Source organism: Bubalus bubalis, chromosome 2, assembly GCF_019923935.1.
Source record: "Bubalus bubalis isolate 160015118507 breed Murrah chromosome 2, NDDB_SH_1, whole genome shotgun sequence".
Lineage (NCBI taxonomy): Eukaryota > Metazoa > Chordata > Mammalia > Artiodactyla > Bovidae > Bubalus > Bubalus bubalis.
Window position 1 is genome coordinate 124,712,787 of NC_059158.1, and position 27,691 is coordinate 124,740,477.

A 27,691-nucleotide genomic window follows, 5' to 3' on the forward strand; every position below is an offset into this window, starting at 1 on the left:
TTCTCCAAAATTTGTTTTTTAAAAACCCTGAAGGGTTTTTTTTACTTTCAGTCGGGAAAGCCCACTTGAGAAAAACAAAATTAGCATCAGATTGTTGTGATATTGTTCTGCATATATTTTTTCCTCGATCAAGAAGAAACTGTCCTGTCATCTAAATGAATGTAAGGAAATTAAAAGGAAGGTGGGTAATAGGGAACGGGGATCATAATGCTCTCTCTTCTGTTAAAATGTGGAAAATAAAGTTAGAGAAAGGCTGGTCAGGTCAGTGGCACATGGAAAGAGCTACTGACAAAGGGAGGTCACATCAGTAACACAGGCTTGTGAAAGGAAGGCAGAATTGGGTTTCTGAGACTTTAGTCCCATACATTCTATACAAGATGCAACTGTAGAAAGGGCTGGAGAGAGAGAGATGCTCTCAGCACCCTTGGCTAAACTAATGGTACAAACTACTGAACTCATGGAGGATGGCAGTTCAATGCTCTGACCTGGGACAATCTACTTCACTTAAAGCCTCAGTCTTCTAACCTGTAAAGTAGGGGAGAAGAAAATCTACTTCCTGGAGTTTTGTAGGTTATATAATTCAAAAGAAATAATACAACATGTCACCTAGCACATAGTAAGTCGTCCACAACTGTTAGAAGGAAAATTTAGAAACTTGTGCCAGTGAGGGTCCCCTTTTTGGAGGAGGACCCTCAGCTTTAGAGAGGCTGGAGGCTGGCCATGGGTTGGGGGGCACTTCAGCCAGCTGTCCCCTGCTTCTTCCAGTCAAGCAGCTCTTTCTGGGCTGCGGTGAGGCCTGAGGCCCAAGGCTTGCTACCTAGTTTGCTTAAGCAAGTTCTTTCACACACACACACCCATACACACTTTGGTCCAAAAGTTCAGTGAGGTTTTTTTCTTCCTTCTTCCTCTGTTGTTGTTGGGTTCTGATTACTTCCATCTGGTTGCGGCAGCTCGAGTGGAGTCTCTAAAAACAAAACAAAACAAACAAAAACCCTTCCTACCAAACACACAGGCACCAAACCTAGAAGGCTGCTACGTTTCTCACCAGCAGGCGCCCAGAGGGCGACTCGTGCTAGCCGCGGCGGGGGGCGCAGGCCGGACCCCGGCACCTGCGCGCGCCGGTGGCTGCCGGAGAGTCGGCGTAGAACCAGCCCCCACAAAACCTGCCTCCCTCCCCGCCAGCCCTCCAGTCCCCCGCTTCCGCCCCGGCGCCCGGAGAAGCGGGCGCACTGGGAACGCCGACCCGGGCATCTCCCGGCGGAGGAGAAGAGGGAGGTGGGGAGGGCGGGGGATTTCAGAGATTGAAAACAGAACCGTCCCAGCGCCTCGGCTCCGGAGCTCATCTGACTTGAGTTAGCGACCCCCCACCCACCCCGGCGCCTTAAAAAAAAGTGTTGGGGACTGGCGCGCTCTTTCGTTCTCTGCTGGAACTTTCTTCGTAGGTGTGCTTTCTCTCTAGGGCGCTGAGGAGGGTCCTAGGCCGCCCCTCCCCTCCAGGTCCCCGGGATCCCCTCCGGGCGGGGGCGCGCGGCTCGGGCGGGGGCGCGGCGCCCTGTGTGCCGCAGCCGTGCGCGCGGGGGCGCTGCGCCGTGCGGGTGCGCGGCGGGCTGGAGCGCGGGAGTGCCGGAGCTCGCCAGCCGAGGCAGCACGGCTCCGCGGACTTTTTTTCAAACTCCCATCAATGAGTCTTCGAGGAGGAGCGGGAGGCGGCGGCGGACGCGAAGGAAGACGAGGAGGAGCGGGAGGAGCCGGAGGAAGGAGCTCGGGCCGCCCTGCGCGCCGGAGCCTAGGGGAGCTGCCCGCTTGCCGGCCGTAGGGGCTGCCTGGCCCCCGCCCTCCTCTCGGTCCCCTGCCCTGCCTGGCCCGCAACGCCCCGGCCGGAGTGAGCCCGGGCACACGGCAGCCCGCGGTGGATCGCCGCGCCAACCAAGTTGGGATGGGGGCCCGCAGCCACAGCCCGGCGCCCCGGAGGCCACCTGCGTGCTAGAGGCAAACTTTTGTCTCCCTCGGTAAAGTTGCTTTGGCCTTCTTTTGCTTGCTTTTCGTCGCGAAGTGCACCCTACTTCGGCCGAACTCGGGCCGACTGGGATGCTGCGCCGTCTTGGAGCGTCCCTCGGCCGGGTACCCGCGACATGGCACGGGGATTTGGGCACTGGGGGCTAGCGCGGCGGCCAGGGTCCGGGTTCTGACTAAACCAGGCTGGGACCTAAGGGGAGTCCAGGGATGGAAACTCGGGACCAAGGGGGTGATTTTGCATCCTCCTTCCCACCTGGGGGAAAGAGCCTGCTTTCTTGGGGAGCGCGACCGAGCTTGCCTCCACCCGGTCTCCACCGCCCCCTAGCCCGGGGCTGTTTTTTCGGGAGTTGGGGGTAGGGCGGGGAGACTGGGATGCTGCGAGCTCCAGCGGTGGGCCGTGGGAGTGTGTCTCCGGGGAGTGTGCAGGGGGTGGAGGGGCTGAAGCCAGCCGCTGCGAACTTCTAACTGCACTTCTCCGCGCTGCCCGTCCCAAGCCCTGCCTTTCTTTCTTTCTCGCTCCTTCCTCCCCTCCTCGGGCCCTGTCGCCCCCTCCCCCTCGGTCAGGCTTTCCCTCCCGCCTCCCTCCTTGCTTCTCTCCTCCTCCTCCTTTCTTGCCCTCCGCTCTGAGATCCGCTTGACTTCCCCGAGGGATCCTCACGTAATCTCTCGCCCTGTCCTCCGGTGTTCCCCCGCCACGCTCTTTCTTCCCCGCCCCCACACATCGTCCACTCCCCCCCTCCCCGCGCCTACCCCCGCGCCGCCGGCAATCTCTCAACAAGTATATTTGCTGAGGAATTTGAAAAATCCACTACTGCAACTTGATCTGTGTGCGATGGATGGGGAGCGGCGCAGTGAGAGTTGGGCGCCAATCCTATTAAGGGTTTAGAAAGGGGAGCGTTTCCCTCAGACGGGGCCCGGGGAGGGGGGCCGCTGGTAGGAGGAGGAGGAGGAAGGGAGCGCGCGCGCGCGTGTGTGTGTGTGTGTGTGTGTGAGCGCGCCTCCCATGTCGGGGGAGGGGGCGCTGGAAGTGCACCCAACTGGGTGCCTTTTCAGCCCGACAGTAATTGCTGTCACTTCCTAGGAAACCCGACTTCCACAAGCGAGGATTTGGAGATGGAGCCGGAGCGCCTCACCCCGGGTGCCCTGTCGCAGGGGCGCTCGCGGGCTTTGGATCTCCCGCAGGGTGCCTCCCTCCACTCCCCTCTCTTTTGTGTCATTTGGTGTGACTTTCAGAATTGATCCCGGCCGGGGAAGAGTCGACCTTTTCCCGGAGTGTGGTGCTGGGCCGCGGGGATCTTTTACTGCGCTGCTCTGCCTTCTCGCTAGGGCATCCCGCGCGGTGCTCGGGCTCCTGGGAGGACTTTGCAGCCCGGTGGCCGCGGCCGAGTCCCGGGACCCCCGCCCTGCCGTCCTCGCCGGGCGTGTGAAGGTTTAATCCCGACAGCTCCAGATAAAGGGAGCAGTTGTAAAACGCTCATATGCTGTTTGCCGACGAGGCTCAGGGGGATGTTGGAGCATTTGAAAGTAAACGGTTCCCTCGCAAGCGGCATAAAATAGTGTTTAAACAAATATTGTATTGGCGTGCTCAGGGGGCTCGGTGCCAAAAAGGAAAGTAAATAAACGCTGAAATCCAAAATATACAGCGATGGAAAGCCACGGAATAGGCGGGTTGGTCACCAGTCTCCTGAGGAGATCTGTTTGTTCTACCACCTGACCCAGAAGCCCCCTCCCCGCCCACTTCCTTACCTTGCCTGGGTGTTTCCTTTCTTCGGTGGCTTCCCTGTCCCGTGGGGGCCTCAGAGCGACTTTGCACTTGCCTCTGCCCGGAAAAAAAAAAACAACTCATTGTGTAGCTACACGGGCTGGTCTCCCCAGGGCTGGCATGGGCACCCTAACTGTGCCTGGCTGCTTTGACTTCTGGTGGCCTTCAGGCTCGCCCCAGCTTCTGGTCTGGCCAGGGTCACTGATTCTATACGGAGGCAGGAGGCATCCAGACCACTGCAGATACATCCCTTCAGGACCCCACCTCTTACCTTCTTGTGCCTCTTTCTTCCTTCATCTTTCCTGCTTTCGTTTTCTCAGACCTACTGCTTCGACCCTGATGGCTGAGGGTTCTCCCCCAGATTTAAGGTCCCAGTCAAACCCAGACACGTAGAGAGTTGTCACTTGTCTAAGAGTTTCAGAAATTAGTTCTGGTTTGTGATATTTAGGGTGGTTTGTATTTCCCCTCTGCTGGGAGAAATAAACTAATTTCATGAGGTTAGTTAGTGATGGTAGGGGGATTTAAACTCAGGCAGGAAGCACTCCAACGGAGGTGAGGCCCCCACTCACCCAGGAAATAGGCCTCAGGTGACCTGACTCTCCCTTGGCTAGGCATCTGAGTGAGACTGTAGTCAGCTCAGTCTGTTTTCAAAGTCAGTGGGCTGAGAATGCCAATGGGAAGGAGGAAGACACTCCCAAATCAGGCCCGGGCTCACTGAGGACCAAGGCAGGCCTGACTGTTAGGGAGAGTTTTCTTTTCTTTTTTTTTTTTTTATCATTCTCCATGGGAATGGTTTGGAGGGGAATTTGTACAGGGTTCAGATCCCTTCAGCAGAGCATCCCAGGCTGCTTCCAAACTCATACGGACCCTGCCCGTGGCCTTGGAGGGGACTTTTTGGCTTGGCCCATCTTGAAGGGTATGTGGGGTTAGAGAGGCCCTTCTGGCCGGGCAGCCTTAGAAAGGAGGGCCGGTGTGTGTTCTAGGAGGGCCAGTGTGTGTTCTCGGGGATGCTCCAGCTCACTCATGGAAGAGGGGGCTACAGGGCTGCTTGTCAATGACTCCTTGCCCGGCTGCAGGGGTCTTGGAGGCTGTGTACTGTAGCTGGCTTGTTTGCACTGCAGACTGAAAGATACACAAATACTTCATGCTTTGTGTACTCCCACAAGTGCCCTGTACACAGTGCAGCCCTTAGGGCTGGATTAGCCAACCTGGCGATTCAGCAGGCAGGCTGACAAAATTGAATATTTGCCTAAAAAACACCCTTCTTTCAGCAGGACCTCTCTTGACCACCCAGAGGAAGGCAGAGGGACCTTCACCCTACAGATGCCAGCAAGTCCCTCTAACTGGGACCAGGCAGTTTTCATGGGCACTTTGAAAGACTGTGTGACCCCTACACACCCAGCTGACTTGTGGAAGCACAAAAGGCGAGCCCAATAGCTTTATGGACTCAAGGGGTAGGGCAGCCTACCTTTTCCTGGGAAAAGTGTGTTCAGCCGCATTTCCTTTTATCCCGTGACGCTGGCTCCTAGGCCAGCTCCAGGGAGGTGGAGCTACCTGTCCTGCTTCTTTAGGATGCAGAGGGGTTCTACCTGTGCCAGGCCCTGTTTCCTGGTGCTCAGGGATGGTGCTCGGGCCAGGTGGACCTAGCCTTGGAGGGCTGCAACTGTATCCCCTGGAACCTTTGAAAAGGAACCCCTCCCCGGGGTAGCAGCTCCCTGCTTTCTTCTTTTCAGTAAGTGTCAGAGGCGTGCACACTTGAAACATGTGAAGAATACCAAAGAGGAAAACTGTACTCTTAGATTTCAGAAAATTCAGAGAGGCCACAGAGGTGATTGTACAAGCCACCAGAATAGGCCCGGTTTCAGTGATCAAGGCTCACTGGCTTCTAAAGAAGGCAGGAGGGGAGCCTGCTCTTTAATTGTGGCCTCAGGTTTGTTTAAAAGATGATTTGGGAAGGGGTCCTGGGACGGCTTTGTCATTTGGCAATGTCTTTTGGTAAAGAACAACAGCTTCGTTGGTTTTAAATAAATCCTTGCCACCAGATTTAATACTGTGTATTCCAAAATGAATTTGAATGTTTGCTGTGGACTCCAAAGGATAAAAAAAAAAAAAAATCATCGATCATTGGTTTTTTTTTTTCTTTCCATGTTTTTTTGATCATTGTTTTTAGGTTTGGAGGGTGACCAAAAATATCCTAAACCTACAAAACTATGTTTAACCCCCTGGGGGAATACCCTAGTGATAACAGCAGACTTTCTCCGTGTTTAGTATTTTATTTTCCTCATCTCCTTTATCAACAAAAGCACCCTCAATATAGTTGCTTGTGTTCTGCTTCTAGCTTTTTAAAAATCATACTGTGTGAGGGAAAATAACTCACTTAAGAAGTGACCAAAGAGTTCATATAAACTATTTTTGAGATTTTTGGTTTAAAGTGAATAAGTTCATGTGGTTTTGTGTGTGTGCATGTGTGTCATAAAAAAACAGCCCCCCAAAAACAGGTTGCCGGGCAATGTGTTTTAACTGTGAGTGCCCGGTTTCAGGCATTAGCATAAGAAAAAAGTTTTAGTGCATTTCCTATTGTCTTGAAAGAAGAGTTTCAGCAAAGGGAAGGAAAGCCGCAAAAGGGTGATGGTCCATTGAGATTCTGCGGCAGCCCCAGCTCGTCATCTGGCCCTGAAATCTGTGATCGGATATCACTTTTATCTCAGTTTTCCATTCTCCGGCCTTTTTCACACGTTCACTTTTTGTCAAGGTTTATTGATTATGTTTTCTTCTCTGCAAATCTGTGGAAAATTTAATGAACCAAACACAGCAGTGAAATAAAAGGGACTTTTTATTCATTAGCAAGGGATTGATTTCCCCCCTTGGGCGGAGGGCCCCTGGCCTCTTGAGAGGTAGTGAGCGAGTGAGAGGGGGGAGGGGGTGGCCCTGCCCCCGGGCTGAGGCGGGGCCTCCCCGCTGACCAGCGCCGTCTCAGCCCCGGACTCCCATCCGCACTCCATCCTGATGGTTGTTCTGTGCCCGCTGCAGACCTCAGCCTCGACCTCCGGGATCCGGGTTCTTCCGGGATCGGGGCTCCCTGGGCTTAGGGGGCGGGGTACGGATGGGGATATTTGTGTTCACCCTGGCAAACCTCTCGAGTGCCTGGGCCTTCCCCGGGACACAGTTAAGTAGGGCCCTTCCTCCAGCCCCGGCTTTCAGACCTGTAATTAAGCAAAGCCCCTGGTGTGATTACGCTGTGCTGACTCGGCTGGGTTCTTTGGAGCCGCTTCCCTCTACGAAACAGAGTGAACTTTAGCTCTTTGTAGCGGCTTCCTGGGTAGCCTGGGGTCGGATTCGATTGCACGTCTGTCTGTCTGTCTCCCCTACACCCGCTTCGCCCTTCTCTGTCCGCTTTGTCTCCTCCCTGTCCATCTTCCTTTCCCCCAGTCTTCACTCTCGCTCTCTGTCCCGCCTCTCCCCGCCCTACGTCTTCTTTCTCTCCTCGCTCCTGTCTTTTTTTCCCCTCCCTCGCCTCTTTCTTGAGGCATCTTTTTATTTCGCTCCCCCTCCGCTCCCTCCTCCGTCTCCCCGCCCCTCCATTTTCTGCCCCGCGGAGGGCTGGCTGCGAGGCCTCCGGGAAGCCGCGTGTCCAGGCCACCGGGACGGTACCCGAGTACGGGGACCCCTCCGCGCCCCGAGCGGCTCGCGCGCCGGCGGCGCCCCGTCCCTCCCACCTGCCCGCCGGCCGGGTTTGCGGCGCCCAAACAATGGCCACATTGTCCTGGCCGCGCACCGGCCGCCCCCGGCGAGTGGCGGCAGGCCGGACCCTGCTCGTGGCGGCTCGGGAAGAAAGCCAGCGGCCCAGATCCAGATCGGGCGCCCTTGGCGCCGGGTGGGAGACCGGAGCGCGCCCGCGCTCACCTGGGGAAGGCGCTTCTCCCTGCCCACGGCCAATGGCCCTCCCTCCCTCTTCCCAGTGGCTCCCCACCCACTTCTCCGAGAAGAGAAGGGGATTCATTCGACTTTAGGTGACAGTTTGCAGAGTGAATTGAGAGCATTTCACTAAAGCCAGGAGAAGAGGGGCCACGTTACCAAACTTTTGGCGGCATCAGAAAACTTTTTCCAGAAGGCATATTTGCGAGTGACTGGAGCCACGAAGGCCTCCTTTTGCCCTATCCATCTGCCTTCTCCCACCAAGGCAGGAAAGTAATGGTGGTCACTCAAAATAGTATCCCCCGCCCCGCCCCCCCCCCCCCCCATTCGTCTTGATCTGTAGGGATTGAAGACCTCTTAGCGCTCAGAAAAAGAAGATCTTTGAATGCTGAGGATGTTAAAAGAGCGTCGGTCCCGGGTCCAAGCAGACGCTTAGCAGTGCTCCTTTGTGTTGTGGACAATGCAATAAGTCAGCCCGACTTTTGAGCCACATTTATAAGGAACTGTAAGGGCCGCTCAAGTACACTTGTGCTAAGTTGAATTGATTGAAATTTAATGGCGGTTAGTGGCGATGAATGGTAATGATTTCCCAGCGTATCTTTGGCATACTTGACATTAATAACCGGAGTGTGTGTGTATACCCGCACCGGGAGCCTGCCACACACGTGAGGCGGGAGCATTATTCATTTTCTGAGATGCCAGCCCTTCGCCTCCTTCCTCTCCTCAAATCCTTTTCCTTCTCACCATAATTCAGTTGTTCAGATGATGTTAAAAAAAAAAAATCAAAGGGAAAGAAGGAAAGAGAAAAATCTTTCTCCATTGAGTCCGTACATCATGTCAATATAATTTTGAGCTCGTGATTTTTTTCAGTTCCTACATAAATCAGCTTCTAATATACAGAATGTGATGAATTTGTTTTAGCTGCCACCATGAATTAATGTTATGCAAATAGAAGCTTTGCAGGTGAAATGATTTACTTAATAATTTCAACTTCTAATATTTAAACTCATTCATTATGCTGGGAGTTAAAAAAAAAAAAAGTCCATATTTTTCAACCTGTGATGGGGAGATTAGTATGCAAGTATTTGTGGCATAGGTAGGCCTTGATGGCCAGAAAATAGCTCTTAATGTGTTGATTCTTTCTAGGAGGATCTATAGTTCACCAAGCAGAGGTTTAAGAAGCAGGAGATGGAAGTGTTAACAAGTGCCTTCTGGGGGAGGACATAAATGCACAGAAATAAATCCAAAGTGACCATCACTGTAATACGTCTCCTGGGACTGTACAGGCTCTACTTTGGTAACCTAGCTGGGTTTTGCTTTTGAACTAGTCTTGAAGGATGAGTCTGTCTAAGCCAGGTGTAGGCTGAAGGGGTTCTGATGCCCCCTGCCCCCATCTTTGTCACTGGTTTGTCGAGACCATCTTAAGACGAGTTGTTAATAGCTGCCCATGAAGGTGGCAGTGATTTAGAAAGTTGGGCAGAGGACTGCCCCACCAAAAAAAATGCTAGGAAGACTTTCCTATGTGTATCATCTTTGCAGGATGTGTTTTCTTCTGGAAAAAGTTGAGGAAGAGAGTAAAAGTGATGGATAAGTGCCCTGTGATGAGTAATGAGCCTGAACCCTTGGGTTACCCATCAAGAGTGTGAGACCAGTCACTTTGGAGCTGGATGACCCGGTGCAAGTCGCTTGGCCTCTCTGTGGAAGGGGCAGGACTTGGCAGGTGTGATCTCTCAGATCCTCCAGCCACAATTTCTTTGAAGTTAGCACACCCTGCCTCTCATAGTCATGGTTAAGAATCAGACCTCAGGCAGGGTTGGTGGGGGGCACACCAAGGTCTGGACAGAGTGTGGGGTCTTGGTCTTTGCCTCTGCTTCTGGAGAGAGTGTAGTGAGGCTCCTCTCAAGGAATAACCCTCCTTCCCCCACCTCCCTGCCTGTCACTACCTAGTCGGCTGTAGTGCTCAGAGCTCCTCTGGGATGTGGTCACTGGGTGAGCGGGCGTCGGCTGGACGCGGGGACATTGGTGGGGGCGGGGGAAGCATTTGGTCTGCAACGGCCTTTTCAGACTTTCCTGAAGGCTACAGCCAAGTTGAAGGGTGGGCTGACACATCAATATGTCTTGGATCTCTGAAGATAAGTGTCGAGTTTTGACTTGCCTTCTCCAAAAATTGAGGTCATCGTGATCAGATGATGGGTTGAAAGGACATTACTCAACCATTTCTGCAGATAGCAGAGTGTTGTGCAGGGGTGATACATTGTGTGTCCAGGCAGCGACAGAGTATTTAGGGCTGACTCACTCTCTTCGGAGATCAAGGTGAGGGGACATCACTGATGGTCGCTGGCTGAATGTGCCTCATTCGTGTAAGGAGAGAAGGAATCTGACTCAGCAGTCACTTAGCAAGGAGTTGTCAGGTGCGCTGGCGGCAGGATGAAGCAGGGTGGCAGGGTTTGAATGTGATTTGGATGTCTTCATCTTTCTAAGATGTAGTACTCTAATGTCTTTATGTTACTTACATGCATGAATGTAGTATCGATATGTATCCACTCTTCAGGTTAAGTATGGTGGTATAGTCAAGTCTTGTCTGACTCTCGACCCCATGGACTATAGCTCCCTAGGCCCCTCTGTCCTTGGTATTCTCCAGGCAAGAATACTGGAGTGGGTTGCTATTTCCTTCTCCTAGGTTAAGAATGTGTGTGTGTGTGTGTGTGTATATATATATATATATATATACATGTATACACACACATTCAGAAGTCTTTTAACTACCAGATCCCTATATGAATTAGATTTTTGTCTTCTAAGATGCACTTAAACAAAAAGAACTAGCATAGGAGAATGAAGTCAGAACTGGAAATGAGTTAAAGAGGCAAATCTGAAAAGAAAGCCTCCAGCGGGCTTCCTTCCTGCCAGGGATTCAGGTGGAAAGCTGGTTAAATATGCAGATTCTCAAGCCCCTCAACCTTTTCTATGGTAAAGAATCTGCCTGCAGTGCAGGAGATCCAGATTCAGTCCCTGAGTTGGGAAGATCCCATGGAGAAGGGAATGGCAACCCACTCCAGTATTGTTGCCTGGAGAATCCCATGGACAGAGGAGCCTGGTGGGCTACAGTCCATAGGGTCGCGTAGAGTCAGACATGGCTGAGCTGAGCTAGTAACACTTTCACTTTTAGTTTTCAGGCCCCCCCCCAGGGAGAACCTACAGACTGTGAATTCCCTTGGAGGGGACCCTGAGATCTGCATTTAATCAAGGATTTTTAGGGCAAGGTGATGGGGATTTAATGATTTCTTCCTGTGATGCTCTTCACCTCACTGATTTTTGCATTTAATAAAGGGAGAGCATTTCCTTCTGTAAGACTGGATGGATAAGCAGCATTTAGACTGCCCAGCTATTTGGTGGACTGGAGGTTGGGGCAAATAAGCTAGCTGAGAATTGAGCTGCTTCTGCTCCAGACATCACAGAGAAAATGGGCTATCTTTCTGAGACTGTCAGCCAGCTCCGACAATCCCACAGTCTGCTGAGAAAGATACCTGGAGAAACCAGAGAGCAGCGAGCTTATTAAATCAGCACCTTAGTTTCTGTGCCATGGGTTCTTGACCTGAGGGTCCTTTGGATGGCTCCTTTGTTTCTTCCTGTATAAGAAACTATACCTGTGCATCATGATGGCTGGCTCCTTGCTTCAGCTGCCAGAAGTCAGACCCTTTTTGGGTCTAGTTCAGCGTTGCAGAGTTTGAGCAGGTCTTTGGTAAGAGTGACCCAGACTGAGGTTTGACTTACCTGTGGGTGTCTTTATGGTTCCCTGAGAAGGGCAGGGAGGAGATACAGACTGAGTGAGAGGAGCTGGTGTGGGATATCACGGCCTCCCAGCCGTGATGGCCTCAGGCCTGGAGCTGGAGAGAGCCTGCCATGAGGGGGATGGGCTGGTGCAGGGGGCCTGCCATGATGGGTATGGGCTGGGTGCAGGGGGCCTGCCATGAGGGAGATGGGCTGGTCTAGACCTCCCAGGGCAGATTGAGGGCACACTGCCCACCTATGCCTCTGGCACTGGGAGGCCCGAGGGAAGTGGGATGAGGCCTGGTGGCATTTCTGTGTCCCTGGTGTCTGACACCTGGGTGCCGCATTCCTTTCTAGATCCGGCCCTCAGTCCATGGACCCCCAGACCACTAGTGCCCAGCTCCACTGTTCTACCAAGAGCAGCTGCGGTCCCATACTAGAGTGCTGCTCCTTCATTGACACGCCTCTTCCCTTCTCCAAGGACCCTCTTGAGTGGGTGGGTGGTGGCAGGCAAGAAAGATGGAGGTAGCATCAGGCTGACAGTCCCTTTGGAATCTTGCCTGGAGGTTGGTTTGTTGGACTAGACCTGACCCACAGACCTCCTAGCCCCCATCCTGCCCATGGTATAAGTCCTGTCCTTGCTTGCAGTTATGTCAGCAGTGAGAAGCTAAGCCCCCAGACCACTCCCCAGCCCTGGGCACCCACTAACCTGCTTCCCAGAGCACTGTGTGTCCGTCTCCAGCTGCCTAGCCACGTGCCCAGCCAGGCCAACAGCAGCAGCGCAGCGCTTGGGCCAGACCTGGTCCCACCCACTCTCCTGTGCAGCCCAGCTCACCCTGTGGGTACCTCCCATTTCCCCAGTAGTCCAGGCCCGCCCTCACCCTCTTTCTTCTGCTTCTGTTTCCTTAGATTTCATTTCTGTTTTATTTAGGTTTGAACATCCATCTCTTTGCTTGGCTCAGGCTCTATTCAGGTCTATACTTTGGTTTAGCACCTGGGCATTCAAGCAGAGCCTTCCCTTCTGATGTAAAAATATTAACAACAACAAAATATTTTCCCCACAAGATCTTAAAACTAAGACGTAATTTTTTTTTTCACTTTTTTTCTTTAAGGAAGGTTTTGTCAAGTTTCCTTCCAGTCTCTGTTTTGTTTCTAAGGAATAATTTTTTGGCTCTATATTTTCTTACAAAGTTGAAGTTACATCATAACTTAATTGTGACAGTAGCTTCATTAAACATTATCTCATGGATAGTCCACATTATTAATGCATACTCTTTATGTGATTTTTATTGTCTATCTAGTATTCCTTTATCTACTCAAGCATATATATATATATATATATATATATATATATATATATATACTTTTTCTTTTAATTTGACTATGCCGTGTGGCATGTGGGATCTTAGTTCCCCAACCAGGGATTGAACCTGTGCCTCCTGCAGTGGAAGGGTGGAGTCCTACCTACTGGTTCACCAGGGAAGTCCATCCATAAACATATTTTATTTTACTCTGTTGTTGGGCATTTAGGTTTTTTTTCTATCAGTAGTTTTTGCTGTTGTAGATAAACACTGGAATAGATATCTTTGTATGTAAATGTTTACCTGAAATTCTAATCATTTCCCTAGAATAGATTCTTAAAGGTGGAATGACTTGGCCAAAGTATTTGGACAGCTGTTCTAGAGGCCCTCAGTAGGCCTTAGTAGGTTTCCAGTAGTATTTTTCTAGCTTTTGTGGAGAGATAAGTGATGTTAGCTTGAGGTTTTCAGAACAGCCATGTACAAATCAATGTAAAGCAATTAAATGAGTGCCTTCTGCCACCCAGTGACTTGCAAAATATGGGCTCATTTTGCAGATGGGTAACCTGAGTCTCAATATGGCAACAAATTTGGAAAACTCAGCAGTGGCCACAGGACTGGAAAAGGTCAATTTTCATTCCAATCCCAAAGAAAGGCAATGCCAAAGAATGCTCAAACTACCGCACAATTGTACTCATCTCACACGCTAGTGAAGTAATGCTCAAAATTCTTCAAGCCAGGCTTCAGCAGTACGTGAACCGTGAACTTCCAGATGTTCAAGCTGGTTTTAGAAAAGGCAGAGGAACCAGAGATCAAATTGCCAACATTCTCTGGATCATCGAAAAAGCAAGAGAGTTCCAGAAAAACATCTATTTCTGCTTTATTGACTAGGCCAAAGCCTTTGACTGTGTGGATCACAATAAACTGTGGAAGTCTGAAAGAGATAGGAATACCAGACCACCTGACCTGCCTCTTGAGAAACCTATATGCAGGTCAGGAAGCAACAGTTAGAACTGGACATGGAACAACAGACTGGTTCCAAATAGGAAAAGGAGTTCGTCAAGGCTGTATATTGTCACCTTGTTTATTTAACTTATATGCAGAGTACATCATGAAAAACGCTGGTCTGGAAGAAACACAAGCTGGAATCAAGATTGCCGGGAGAAATATCAATAACCTCAGATATGCAGATGACACCACCCTTATGGCAGAAAGTGAAGAGGGACTAAAAAGCCTCTTGATGAAAGTAAAAGTGGAGAGTGAAAAAGTTGGCTTAAAGCTCAACATTCAGAAAACGAAGATCATGGCATCCGGTCCCACCACTTCATGGGAAATAGATGGGGAAACAGTGGAAACAGTGTCAGACTTTATTTTTCTGGGCTCCACAATCACTGCAGATGGTGACTGCAGCCATGAAATTAAAAGACGCTTACTCCTTGGAAGGAAAGTTATGACCAACCTAGATAGCATATTCAAAAGCAGAGACATTACTTTGCCAACAAAGGTTCGTTTAGTCAAGGCTATGGTTTTTCCAGTGGTCATGTATGGATGTGAGAGTTGGACTGTGAAGAAGGCTGAGCACCGAAGAATTGATGCTTTTGAACTGTGGTGTTGGAGAAGACTCTTGAGGGTCCCTTGGACTGCAAGGAGATCCAACCAGTCCATTCTGAAGGACATCAGCCCTGGGATTTCTTTGGAAGGAATGATGCTAAGCTGAAACTCCAGTACTTTGGCCACCTCATGCTAAGAGTTGACTCATTGGAAAAGACTCTGATGCTGGGAGGGATTGGGGGCAGAAGGAGAAGGGGACAACAGAGAATGAGATGGCTGGATGGCATCACTGACTCGATGAACATGAATTTGAGTGAACTCCGGGAGTTGGTGATGGACAGGGAGGCCTGGCGTGGTGCGATTCATGGGGTCGCAAAGAGTTGGACACGACTGAGCAACTGAACTGACTGACCGACTGAACCTGCGTCTCAGAGACATTGGATGATCTCCATGCTTACCTGGGAGGTGGGAGGCAGAGCCCTGAGCAGAGGCAGATTTACTGATGCCCAAACCAGGACCCTATCCTGAAGCTGTCTTCTGAGCGCTGCCCTGGTCTGCCTGGTGCAAAGGCTACAGCACTTATTCTCAGCCAGGGCTGTTTGTTCCCCAGGGGACATTTGTCAGTGTCTGGAGAAATTTTTGGTTGTCATAAAGGTGGGGTGGGCAGTTACAAACCTAGACAGTGTGTTAAAAAGTAAAGACATCATTTTGCCGACAAAGGTCCATATTGTCAAGGCTATGGTCTTTCCAGTAGTCATGTACAGATGTGAGAGTTGGACCATAAAGAAGGCAGAGCACCAAAGAATTGATGCTTTCGAGCTGTGTTGCCAGAGAAGACTCTTGAGAGTCCCTTGGAAAGAAAGGAGATCAAACTAGTCAATCCTAAAGGAAATCAACCCTGAATACTCACTGGAAGGACTGATGCTGAGGCTGAAGCTCCAATACTCTGGCCATCTGATGTGAAGAGCCGACTCACTGGAAAAGACCCTTATCTTGGGAAAGATTGAAGGCAGAAGGAGAAGAGGGTGACAGGGGATGAGATGGTTGGATGGTATCACTGACTCAGTGAACATTAACTTGGGCAAACTCTAGGAGATAGTGAAGGACAGGGAAGCCTGGCGTGCTGCAGCCCATGGGATTGCAAATAGTTGGACATGACTTGGTGGCTGAACAACAATGATGGTGTTGCTCCTGACATCTAGGGGGTAGAGGCCAGTGATGCTGCTTAGTGGCCAGCAGCGCACAGGGCAGCCCCCATGACAAAGGATGAGCCAGCCCAAATGTACCAATGCTGCAAGTGAGCGATCCTTGGTGGAGGTCATAAACAAGACTTGTGACCCTCGATGGGGGTCACCAGCAAGGCCTGTGACCCTGGGTGGAGGTCACCAGTGAGGCCTGCTGTGGGGTTTCCCTCTCTGGCTGACACAGCACGACTCTGGGGCCAGGGTTTTCCAGGGTTTTGGAGCAGGCAGAGGTGCTTATTCACAACTCACACTCTCACCAGGCTGGAAATCATGAACCTTCTTTTCTGTGACCTGAATTTGAAGCAGGGTGGCAGTTGCCATCAAGAGGAATTCCTTGTGCAATTCATCAGTCAATCAGCTAGCACTTACTGGAACATCTGTTATGGGCCTCGTATGGATCAAGCTTGCTGCTGCAGGCTTACACCTTGCTAACTTGTTTAGGAGCTGGCGGCCACCAAAATCCCAGCAGATTTCTCCCTCGTGCATCTTCCTCCTGTGTTCTACATGCCTCGCCATGCTTTAGGAAAGCCAGGGATTAGCTGGTGTGACCTCAAAAGGCCGGTACCTAGGAATGTTGGTCAGGAGCAGATAGTGCACCAGACAGTCATCAGAGAGAACCTGTCTGCTTTTCTGGCCCCAGGCTAAATTTCCTACTTAGTGAATTTTGTACCAGGCTCTTTCTGGCCAATCAGGGATTATAGAGTCCTGGGTCCGAATAACAAAAAGCCAGGGGTGGGGACCTTTGGTGGTAGCTTATTTATTCAATCCAGCAGTTGTGCCTGAGTAAGTCAGGGAAGGCTTCCTCCAAGAGAGGCCCAGAGCTGGGTCTCCAGGATAAGAGCATTACCCATTGAGGGGCAGGAGAAGGAAGGGCCATCCAGGAAGAGGAATTCAAGCAAACGGTGGGCAGAGAGAGGCATCTCTGGGGCATCAGTGTTACTTGGAGGATGAAGTGTAAGGAGCAGGTTCAGCAGGATGCACAGGGGCCCTTTATGAGAGTCTGGGATGCTTTGTGCTCCCAAGGATGACTCCACCAACTTAATGTCACCCATGGCTTATCTTTATTCAGGACATGAAATATAAACATGTGGGGACTCAGGTTCTTTCTGAAACTGGAACATTTGGGATCTGATGTGGAGTAAAGGGATCATTACCTTTGCCTTATCATTTTCCTCCTTTTGGATTTGGGTCAACTTCATTTCTCGTTTTTTTCTGCTGGTATCCCCCGGAGGAGGAAATGGTAACCCTCCCCAATATTCTTGCCTGGAGAATCCCATGGACAGAGGAGCCTGGAGGACCAACAGTCTCTGGGGTCTCAAAGAGCTGGATACAGCTGAGCAATTGTGCACTCACACATGCACGCAGGCCAGGCCCAACTGTGGAAGAGGAGATTCCCAGCAAATATGCACATACCTCTTCTCACCCTGTCAACCCTTGCCCATCTGTAGGCAACGGATATGGTGTTCATCTATTCCTGACCTGCTACTAGGAAGATAACTCTACTTCAGGGTCTGTGTAGGGGATGATGAGTTGAAAAGAATGAGATGAACCTGGTTCTCAGAATGCTCTCGACTATGATACTTCGGAACACTTTCGGTGATTTAAGAGTAGTAGTTGTCATGCATCCCATCATCCATCCACCCATCCATCCATCCTTCCGTTATTCATTTTCCACTTATCCATCCACCCACCATCTTCCATCCATCCATCCATTCATTATCCATCATTGTTCATCTACCCCCCATCCATCTATTATCAATCATCCATCCAGTCATCCATTATTCATCCTTAAATTAATGATACATCTATTCATCCATTTATCTATTGATCCACCCATCTTCTATCTATCCATCATTCATTCATCTTCTATCCATTCATCCACCCTCTATTCATCCATCCATCCATCCATCCATTGACTATAGGAATTTTCAAGTCCTTTGCTGTTGATTCTTGGCATATCCTTCATCTCCTATCCATGAAGCCAGTAACTCAGGGGTCACCTCCTTGAAATCATTCCTAGACCTAGGCTTCCATTTGTCCCTGGGGTTTCCCTTGCTTATAACACTCATCAATACTGTCTTGCTATTGTCCTTTTATTTGTGCTTAATAGTTGATTGGGCTTCCCTTGTTGTTCAGCTGGTAAAGAATCTGCCTGCAATGCAGGAAACCTGGGTTGGATCCCTGGGTTGCAAAGATCCCCTGGGGAAGGGAAAGGCTACCTACTCCAGTATTCTTGCCTAGAGAATTCCATAGATTATATAGTCCATGGGGTTGCAAAGAGCTGGAGCACAAGCTGGAATCAAGATTGCCAGGAGAAATATCAGTAATCTCAGATATGCAGATGACTCCACCCTTATGGCAGAAAGTGAAGAAGAACTAAAGAGCCTCTTGATAAAAGTGAAAGAGGAGGCTGAAAAAGCTGGCTTAAAACTCAACATTCAGAAAACTAAGATCATGGCATCTGGTCCCATCACTTCATGGCAAATAGATGGAGAAACAATAGAAACAGTGACAGACTTAATTTTCTTGGACTCCAAAAATCACTACAGATGGTGACTACAGCCATGAAGTTAAAAGATGCTTGCTCCTTGGAAGAAAGCTATGATCTACCTAGACAGCATGTTAAAAAGCAGAGACATTACTTTGCCAACAAAGGTCCATCTAGTCAAAGCTATGGTTTTTCCAGTAGTCATGTATGGTTGTGAGAGTTGGACTATAAAGAAAGCTGAGTGGAAGAATTGATGTTTTTGAACTGTTGTGTTGGAGAAGACTCTTGAGAGTCCCTTGGACTGCAAGGAGATCCAACCAGTCCATCCTAAAGGAAATCAGTCCTGAATATTCATTGGAAGGACTGATGCTGAAGCTGAAACTCCAATACTTTGGCCACCTGATGCGAATAACTGATTCATTGGAAAAGACCCTAATCCTGGGAAAGATTGAAGGTGGTAGGAGAAGGGGACGACAGAGGTCGAGATGGTTGGATAGCATCACCGACTCGATGGCCATGAGTTTGAGTAATCTCCAGGAGTTGGTGATGGACAGGGAAGCCTGGCATGCTGCAGTCCATGCTGAACTGAACTGAATAGTTGATCAATGAATCAGAGGAAATTTCTCTATGGGAGAAATTTTTCCACGGACATTTGTTCAATTTACTTTGACAGTTCTGTAAAGAAATGTGAGCCAACCAAGCAGTCTTCAGATTGGCTTCCTTTAGGATTGGCTTCCTTCGAGAGCAAGAGCACATGTTTATAAAGTGATTAGTTTGTAACATAGCAGAGTTGTATTTTAAATAATCCAAGCATGTGTTATAGTTCATTTGTGCCCCACACATAATCTCTGTATTCAGTGTTTTTATAACCACTTTGAAGAGTTTTTAGGTGGGAGGCAGGATGTTTCAGTGGATAAAGCATTGGAAATACAGTGCAGTAACCAGGGTTCTAGTCTGGCTTTGCCTGGAATTTACTATGGGACTTCAGGCAAGCCATTGTCCCTCTCTGAGATTCTCCTAGTTTATTCTTTGTCCATCAGATGAGGTGGTTAGAATAGATCATTTCAGGCAACTTTAAGTCATGACATTCAGGGCCTGGGATTGCAATTTCTTTATTTTAGCAATGAGAGAGGGTTATTTGGGGGTTTTTTAGACTCATGGATGATCACAGCACTGATTTGCTTGAATAAAGAAGCAGCCTTTGGCCTTGGCATTCCCATAGGAGGTGCTCTGTCTCTAATTACCATGATGGTCTCAGGTGGCAGGGCTTTAGAAACTGCACTGTTTTACCACCATCACCATGGCTCATGCTAGGATAACAAACCCATGCAGTAGCGATTATATGCATTTTACAGATGCTATGGAGGTTTTTTGGTTTTATTGGACTTGTCCTGAGGTCCTGAATCTACATCAGTCAGGTCAGTTTCCCATTCATGTGGGGCTCTGCTGTATCCTCTAAGGGGGCAGGGCCCAACCTCTGTCTCTGCAGAGACACCTCTGCCTGGAATACCTGTCTCTGCAGCCCTGATGGTGAGAATGTATGTATGGTCCTGTCATCAGTCCTGGCCTGCCTCCTGTGTCTCCCTTGTCAAGAGGTTATCCCTTCTGCAGAGCCTAGCTCCCTAAGGAAGGACAATGGGCATCTTCCCTGGGCTAGTTTTTTACCCCAAACACCCCCATTTGGGGGGCAAGTCTGGGTCCTCTGCATTCCATGAAACCCAGCTTGACATCTGTTTTGTGCCCTGGTATTCACTCCAGAGGGGGACTGCCCAGATGGGAGCTTGCTGCTCCAGCTATGGTGCTGTCGTTGGGAGGGAACAGGCACGTGAGCCCTTACTGGAAGGTTTTGTGGAATAGGGGCTTTGGATCAGGCACTGGAGACAGACTAATCATTCCAGCTCTGTGCCTCTGTTTTCTCATCTGTAAAGTGGGGATACCTGTGGTCCTGTCTTGTGGGGCTTCAGTGGGGATGAAAGACTATGTGTCCAGTCCCTGGTACATAGCATGAAATCTTTTTTAAAAAATTGAAATATAGTTGGTTTCCCTGGTGGCTCAGTTGATAAAGAAGCTGCCTGCAGTGCACCAGACCTGAGTTCAATCCGTGTGTTGGGAAGATTCCCTGGAGAAGGAAATGGCTACCCACTCCAGTATTCTTGTCTGGAGAATTCCATGGACAGAGGAGCCTGGGAGGCTTCAGTCTGTGGGGTTGCAAAGAGTCGGACATGACTGAGCAACTAACACTAACCTAAACACTAACCTATAGTTGGTTTGCAATCTTCTGTTAGTTTCAAGCGTACAGCAAAGTGATTCAGTTTTATACACACACACACACACACACACACACAGACATACTCACATGCACACACACGCATATATATTTGTTTTCAGAATCTTTGCCATTGTTAGGTTATTACAAGATATGAGTATAGTTCCCTGTACTGTACATTAGGTCCTGTTGTTCATATTATGTATAGTAGTGTGTATCTGTTAATCCAAAACTCTTAATTTATCCCTCCCCCCCTTACCCCTTTGGTAACCATAAGTTTGTTTTCTGTGTCTGTGAGTCTGTTTCTGTTTTGTAAGGAAGTCCATTTGTATGATTTTAAGATTCCACATATAAGATTTCACATATATCTGACTTAATTCATGCAATATGATAGTCTCAAGGTCCACCCATGTTGCTACAAATGACATTATTTCATTCTTTTTCATGGCTGAGTACTATTCCACTGTACATAGATACCACATCTTCTTTATATGTTTAGTTGATGGACATTTAGTTTGCTTCCATGTCTTGGCTGTGAAATCTTGATTATTATGAAGAAGGCGGCCCAGGTGGGCACTGTGTATTTGGCAGCTACATCCTGCTAGCAACTCATTTAAACTCCAGTCAACCCACATCCTAACCCTTATTTGCGCTGCTGCTGGCTTAAACCAGAGTCCCCAGCACAGTTTCTGCTAAAAGACATCTTGACAGAGCCTGTTCTTACCGGCACCTGGACGCTTTTGTGCCCTTGTCTCTGACCTGGAAAGGGATCAGTTCGTTAGCAGAGGGAGTGCCTGATTGTGTCCTCTCTCAGACCGATAGGCACCTTCTGGACCTTACCTGGGACTGGCCACCTGAGGGTGATGATGCGGTGCCATGTCTGTCCTGCTGTGCTCCAGAGAGGTCTTTCTATAATGGGGCTTTTGACCAGATCCTTTCACAAGGCAGGACGGTGGTCATGCTCTTCAGCTAATGGACCTGTTCAAGGCTGCAGGTTGCTGGTCAGAGAACAGGCATGTGGCTTTATGAAGCCACTGACCACATGGTTCCCATAGGGCAGCCCTCTATGACCCCTCAGGGGTACTCTGCCAGCCAGGACAGCTGCAGTGAGGCTCCCTAGCCTAAAATTGTCTTCTCCTCATTTCAGCCCAACCCAGGGGTCTTGGTGGCCACCGTATTAAAACGGAGATTTGTTCTGGGCTTATTAAGGTTTTATTTTGGTTTTTGGTCTGCTTAATCCTCATCTTCATTTTTCTGTTCCTATCTTTGCTCTCCTCAATGTGTAGAGTTTGCCATTGTATGATTTATAGTTTTGCATCCTGTAATTTTTACTTGATATCTTTTGTAAGCATTTGTTGTAGGCTCTGGCAAACTGTTCGTGGCTGATCCCCCTCTCTTTTTTTTTTCTTAATATCTATTTGACTGCACTGGATCTTAGTTGCCACATGTGGGATCTTCCGTCGTGGTGGGCTGGCTCTCTAGTTGTGGCAGTGGCTTGTTGCTTCTTGGCATGTGGAATCTTAGTTCCTAGACCAGGAATTGAACCTGAATTTGCAAGGCAGATTCTTAACCACTGGACCACCAGGGAAGTCCTGACCCCCCTCATTTGGACATAGTTACTTTTTTTTCACTCTCATAAGCAAGTCTTCTAAAAAACAGCTTTACATATATTAAGGCTGTATGTTTCTTAGTCTACTTAACTGTCTTTTTTAAAAAAAAAAACAGAACAAAAATAGGTCACTTGTAAACTAATTGTGAAGAAAGCCTTAAAAAGAAGAAAGTTGAAGCCACCGTGACCTTGGGTTTCTGTTCCCCATGTTCTGCGTGGGATCCCCAGCACCTCGGTGAATGTTCTTCTAGACTTTTCTCCCTATGTTTACTAACATTTTATCACATCACACATGCTGTTTTATAATCTAGGTTTTCACTCACCACTACGTTCAGGGATATGTTTCTCCACATATGTAATTCTTTGGCTGTAACTGATGACATCCTTGGATGAATTTCTAAAGGTAGAATTCCTGATCAGAGGTGAGGTTATATTATATTAAACTCTTTTCTCATGTTTTTAGGTAAGTGGTTAAAAAATGTAACTGCCTAGGGGAGTTTTTTTTCTTGTTTACTTTTTGATTATAATAAAAATAAAAGGTATATTTGTTACTCTGATTCAAACATTATACCAGTAAAAATTTATCCTTTTTTTTTTTTTCTGATACAAACCTAAATGCAAACAGAATAAGGTTAAAGATTCAGAAATGTATGATGTGGAGAGAGTAGGTTCCCCCCAATTCCTATTCCTTAGAGATAATCACTGATAATGGGTATATGTGTGTTTCCAGTTTTCCGTTGACATAGACCAGTGTTTTATTGTCATTATCATTTGTCTTTACATAAATGGGATCATGCTACTGATAGTGTTCAGCCCCTTGCTTTCTTGGTGAGTGCTTACTTTAACAATATGCCTTGGTGTTCTTCCCACATCTGTCTATGATAGATCAACCTTACTCATTTTCCACTAACCTTTAATTTGTATTTACACTTATCTGTTTATTGAACAGTCATGCATTCACATGGTTAATAATCTCAAAAAAGCATAAAGAGTTATCTGTACACATGTATAAAGTCTTCCTAGCTCTGCTGTAGCTCCGCTGCCCACGTAGTTCTCCCAGAGCCTACCGGTGATACTGGTTTTGGTGTGTATCCTTCCAAAAAATGTTTCATGTGAGTCACATGAAAATGACTAGTCTTTTATCCCTTTTTATACCCAAATGGAAGCATAGGATACATCTGTATTGTAACCTGCATTTTTCACTCGCCACCTCATGTAAACACGTGAAGAGCGTCCTCATTCCTTAGGTTAGAGAGGTGTACCATTGTGTGTGCATTTTTTTTAATCTAGTTCCTAATGATGGACACTTGCCACTGTAAACAGTGTTACTTTGAATGACCTTGGAATACGTCATTTCGCATACATGAGTGTATCTTTGTAGATGACTTTCTGGAAATGAAATATCTGGACATAGAGGTGGGAGTTTTTGTAGCTTGGATAGATATTGCCAGATCATTTTCCATGAAGTTTATACACCCACCAGCAACCAGCAAGAGTGCTCATAGTCCACGCCAATAGAATGTTCTAATCAAACCTTTTGGTCTTTGCCAGTCTGATAGTTGGAAGGAAAACTACATCTCAGTGGCGTTTTCTTTTAATGTAAAGTTTGATAAGTTTTGACTTATGTCTGCAAACCACAGCCAAGATGGTGATCATATCCATCATCCCCAGACGTTTCCTCTTGCCCTTTATAATCTGTCCCTCCCACCCCCTCGCTTGCCCAACACTGATGTGCGTTCGATCATTATAGACCTGTTTGCCTTTTCTAGAGTTAAATGGAGCCGTACAGGATGTGTTTTTTTTTTTTTTTTTTTTTGTTTTTGTTTTTTTGATCTGTCTCTTTCACTTAGGGCAGTTACTTTGGGATCCATCCATGTTTCTTAGGCAGTGGTCCCTCCTTTAATTGCTGAGTGGTACTCCATCAGATGAATATACCCTAATTTCTTTATCCAGATGTCTGCTGATGGACATTTGTGTTGTTTCCAGTTTCTGGTTATCACACATAAGGCCACTGTGAACATTTTGTACAAGTCGTCATACGACTTTTTCTCTTCTGCCGGGTAAATCTTTGCGGGGTGGGGCGTCTGGCTCAGAAAGTAGATGTGTCTAGGTCATGAGGTTGGACTTTTTAAGAAACAGTAGAACTGTTTAACAAGGAGGATTACACTATTCTGTATTCCCACCAGCAGCATATGAGAACCCAAATTCTGCCACATCCTTGCCAACTCTTGGAATGGTCCATCATTTGAACTGTTAGCAACTTTTAAGAAATAACAAATTGTTGGGAATTCCTTGGCTGTCCAGTCGGTTAAAACGTTGTGCTTTCACTGCTGAGGGTGTGGGTTTATCCCTCGTCAGGGAACTGAGATTTTGCAAGCTATGTGGTGTGGCTAAAAAAATAATAATAAAATAACAAACTTTATTTTGGCTCACATTTAGTCCTTTTTTTTAACCATACTATTCACTCATTTAAAATGTACAATTCAATGGTTTTTTGTATGCTATATTATTGTTTTTTTAATTGTAGTAAAATATATATATAATACAGAATTTTCTACTTTTAACCATTTTAAGGGTACAATCCAGTGGCGTTAGTTATATTCACAGTGTTGTGCTACCGTCACCAGTGTCAATTTTCAAAGCTCTTTCATCTCCCTGAGCAGAAATTCCATAGCCTGTAAGCTGTTACTCTCCATTCTCTCTCTCCCCCATCCCTGTTAAGTTCTTTTCTATTTCTTTTTTTAAGCTGAATGTAGTTGATATACACTATTATAAAGGTTACAGGTATACAATATAGTGATTCACAATTTTTAAAGATTATATTCCATTTATAGTTATTATAAAATATTGGCCCTATTCCCTATGTGTACAATGTATCCTTACAGCTTATTTTGTACCTAATAGTGTGCCCCCCTACCCCATTCTACTTTCTGTCTCTATGAATTGCCCATTCTAGATGTTTTATATAAGCAGAATCATATAATATTTGCCCTCTGTGTCTGACTTACTACACTTAGCATGATGTTTTAAAGGTTCATTTATATTGTAGCTTCTCTTGTGGCTCAGCTGGTAAAGCATCCGCCTGCAATGCGGGAGACCTGGGTTCGATCCCTGGGTTGGGAAGATTCCCCTGGGGAAGGGAAGGGCTACCCACTCCAGTATTCTGGCCTGGAGAATTCCATGGACTATATGGGCTCTCAAAGAGTCGGACACGACTGAGCAACTTTCACTGTCACTTTCCATGTTGTAGCATGTGTAAGATCTTCATTCCTTTTTAGGGCTGAATAGTATTCCATTGGACAGATAGATTGCATTTTGTTTATCCATTCATCTGTTAATGGACACTTGGGTCCAGGGAAGTCCTCTATGTTTTCTTATAAGAGATATTAATGAATCTTGAATTCATATGGATACAGTACAAAGTATGGACTAAAGTTATTGATTTCTGTACATGCACATCTCATTTTATTGTACTTTGCATTGTTGCACTTCACAAATACTGTATTTTTTTACAAAGTGAAGGTCGGTGGTGATCCTGCATGAAGCAATTCTTCTGGTGCCATTTTTCCAACAGCATTTGCTCACGTTGTGTCTCTGTGTCCCGTTTTGGTAATTCTTTCAATATTTCAAACTTCTTTATCATTATATTTGTTATGATGACGTGCCTTCAGTGATCTTTAAAAAAATAATTGTATTCATTTATTTGTTTTTGACTGTGTTGTGTCTTCATTGCTGTGCGGGCTTTTCTCTACTTGTGAGTGGGGGCTTCTCTTCATTGCAGTGCACAGGCTGCTCATTGCGGTGGCTTCTTTGTTGCAGAACATGGGCTCTAGGGCGAGGGGGCTTCAGCAGTTGCAGTGTGTGGGCTCAGCAGCTGCAGTTTCTGGGCTCTGAAGCACAGGCTCAGTAGTTGTGGACCACTGGCTTAGTTGCTCCATGGCATGTGGGGTCTTCCAACCCAGGGATCGAATCTGTGATTCCTGCATTGACAGGTGGACTCCCTACCATTGAGCCACCAGGGAAGCCCTGATGAGTGATCTTTGATGTCACTATTGCAAGATTATGAATTGCTCAAGGCTACACTTCTAAGCGATAAAGTGTTTTTTAATTAGGTACGTATGTTGTTTTTTTAGACAATGAAATTGCACACTTAATAGACTACAAGATAGTGTAAACAGCTTTCACATGCACTCAGAAAACAGAAAACTTGTGTTGACTTGCTTTATTTTGATATTTGCTTTATTGTGGTGTTCTGGAACCAAACCTGCGATTTCTCCGAGGTCTGCTTATATTTATTTATTTGCAAATGGCTGTCTTAATTGCTCCAGTACCATTTGTTAAAAGATTATTCTTTCTACACCAAGTTACCTTTGCACCATTATAAAAAAAAAATCTTATTTCCTGAAAATGTGTGGGCCTGTTTCTGGACTTTCTATTTTGTTCCTTTGATCTATTTGTCTGTGTTGGCACTGACACCATACTTTCTTGATTACTAAGTTTTATAATAAGTCTTGAAATCAGGTAGTTTAGCCCTCCAGTTTTGTTCCTTTTTTAATTTTAATGTTGCTTTGGCTATTTTAGATGCTTTGCATTTTCATATGAGTTTCTCAAAAAAAGCCCTTCTTTTCAGATTTTGATTGAGAGTGTAGTGAATATAGATAAATTTGGAGAGAATGGACATTTTAACAATACTGAGGAATCCAACCCTGGAACAAAGTGTGTCCTTCCATTTGTTTAGGTCTTCTTTAAATTCTCTTTTAAAAATAAAAGCTATTTTTAAAAATAGCTTTTAATTTACAAGCATTGTATGTCTTTTTCAGATTTATCCTGAGATATTTTATGTAATTTGAAGTTGTTACAAGTAGTAGTTTAAAATTTTATTTGGCTAGTATTTAGATATATAAATGACTTGTGTATAATGTACTTGTATCTTGTTTTACAGGTTTTATCAGGTTTTAAACATAAATGATCACATCATCTGAGAATAAAGACAATTTTCTTTCTTTCTTTACAATTTGGATGCCTTTTATTTAGTTATTTTGCCTTATTTTACTGCCTCTAAACCATCCAGTACAGTGTTGACTACAGGTGATAAGAGCAAATATCCTTTTCTTGTCCTTGATCTTGGATGGGATAATATGGTGAATCATATTGACTGGCCTTCAAACCAATTCTTTCAGTTTTTACTTTATGTATTTGAAGCTCTGTTTTTAGGTGCATACATGTTTAGAATTGTTATACACTTTTGATGAACTCGCTCCTTTATCATTATCAGTAATTTTAAAAACTTTTTTTTTTATTGGAGTATAGTTGACTTCTTTGGAAGGAATGATGCTAAAGCTGAAACTCCAGTACTTCGGCCACCTCATGCGAAGGGTTGACTCATTGGAAAAGACTCTGATGCTGGGAGGGATTAGGGGCAGGAGGAGAAGGGGACGACGGAGGATGAGATGGCTGGATGGCATCACTGACTTGATGGACGTGAGTCTGAGTGAACTCTTGGAGTTGGTGATGGACAGGGAGGCCTGGCGTGCTGCGATTCATGGGGTTGCAAAGAGTCGGACACGACTGAGCGACTGATCTGATCTGATCTGATAGTTGATTTGCAATGTTGGGTTGGTTTCAGGTGTATAGCAAATGAATCAGTTTTACATATCGATACAACTACTTTTTAAAAAATTCTTTTTCCGTATAGGTCATTATAGAATATTGAGTAGAATTAGTGACTTTCTAGATCTTAGCTGATAATCTCTACTCTGGATCCTTTTTTT

At 47.0% G+C, this 27,691-nt stretch overlaps 1 protein-coding gene and 1 long non-coding RNA gene across 2 annotated transcripts in view; one reads left to right on the forward strand and one right to left on the reverse strand.

Moving 5' to 3' along the window:
- Positions 1 to 920: 920 nt before the first annotated feature.
- LOC112582634 lies at positions 921 to 4,178 on the reverse strand. Its single transcript, XR_003107039.2, has 3 exons — positions 4,050 to 4,178; positions 3,763 to 3,835; positions 921 to 964 (listed from the first exon to the last, which is right to left on the reverse strand). It is a non-coding gene; the product is annotated as an uncharacterized LOC112582634 (long non-coding RNA).
- GLI2 (GLI family zinc finger 2) overlaps positions 1,581 to 27,691 on the forward strand; it is a 262,832-nt gene continuing 236,721 nt past the window's right edge. The window contains exon 1 of the mRNA XM_025277496.3: positions 1,581 to 2,009. The gene's annotated coding sequence lies outside the window, so the exon portion shown is untranslated. The remainder of the gene's footprint in view (positions 2,010 to 27,691) is intronic.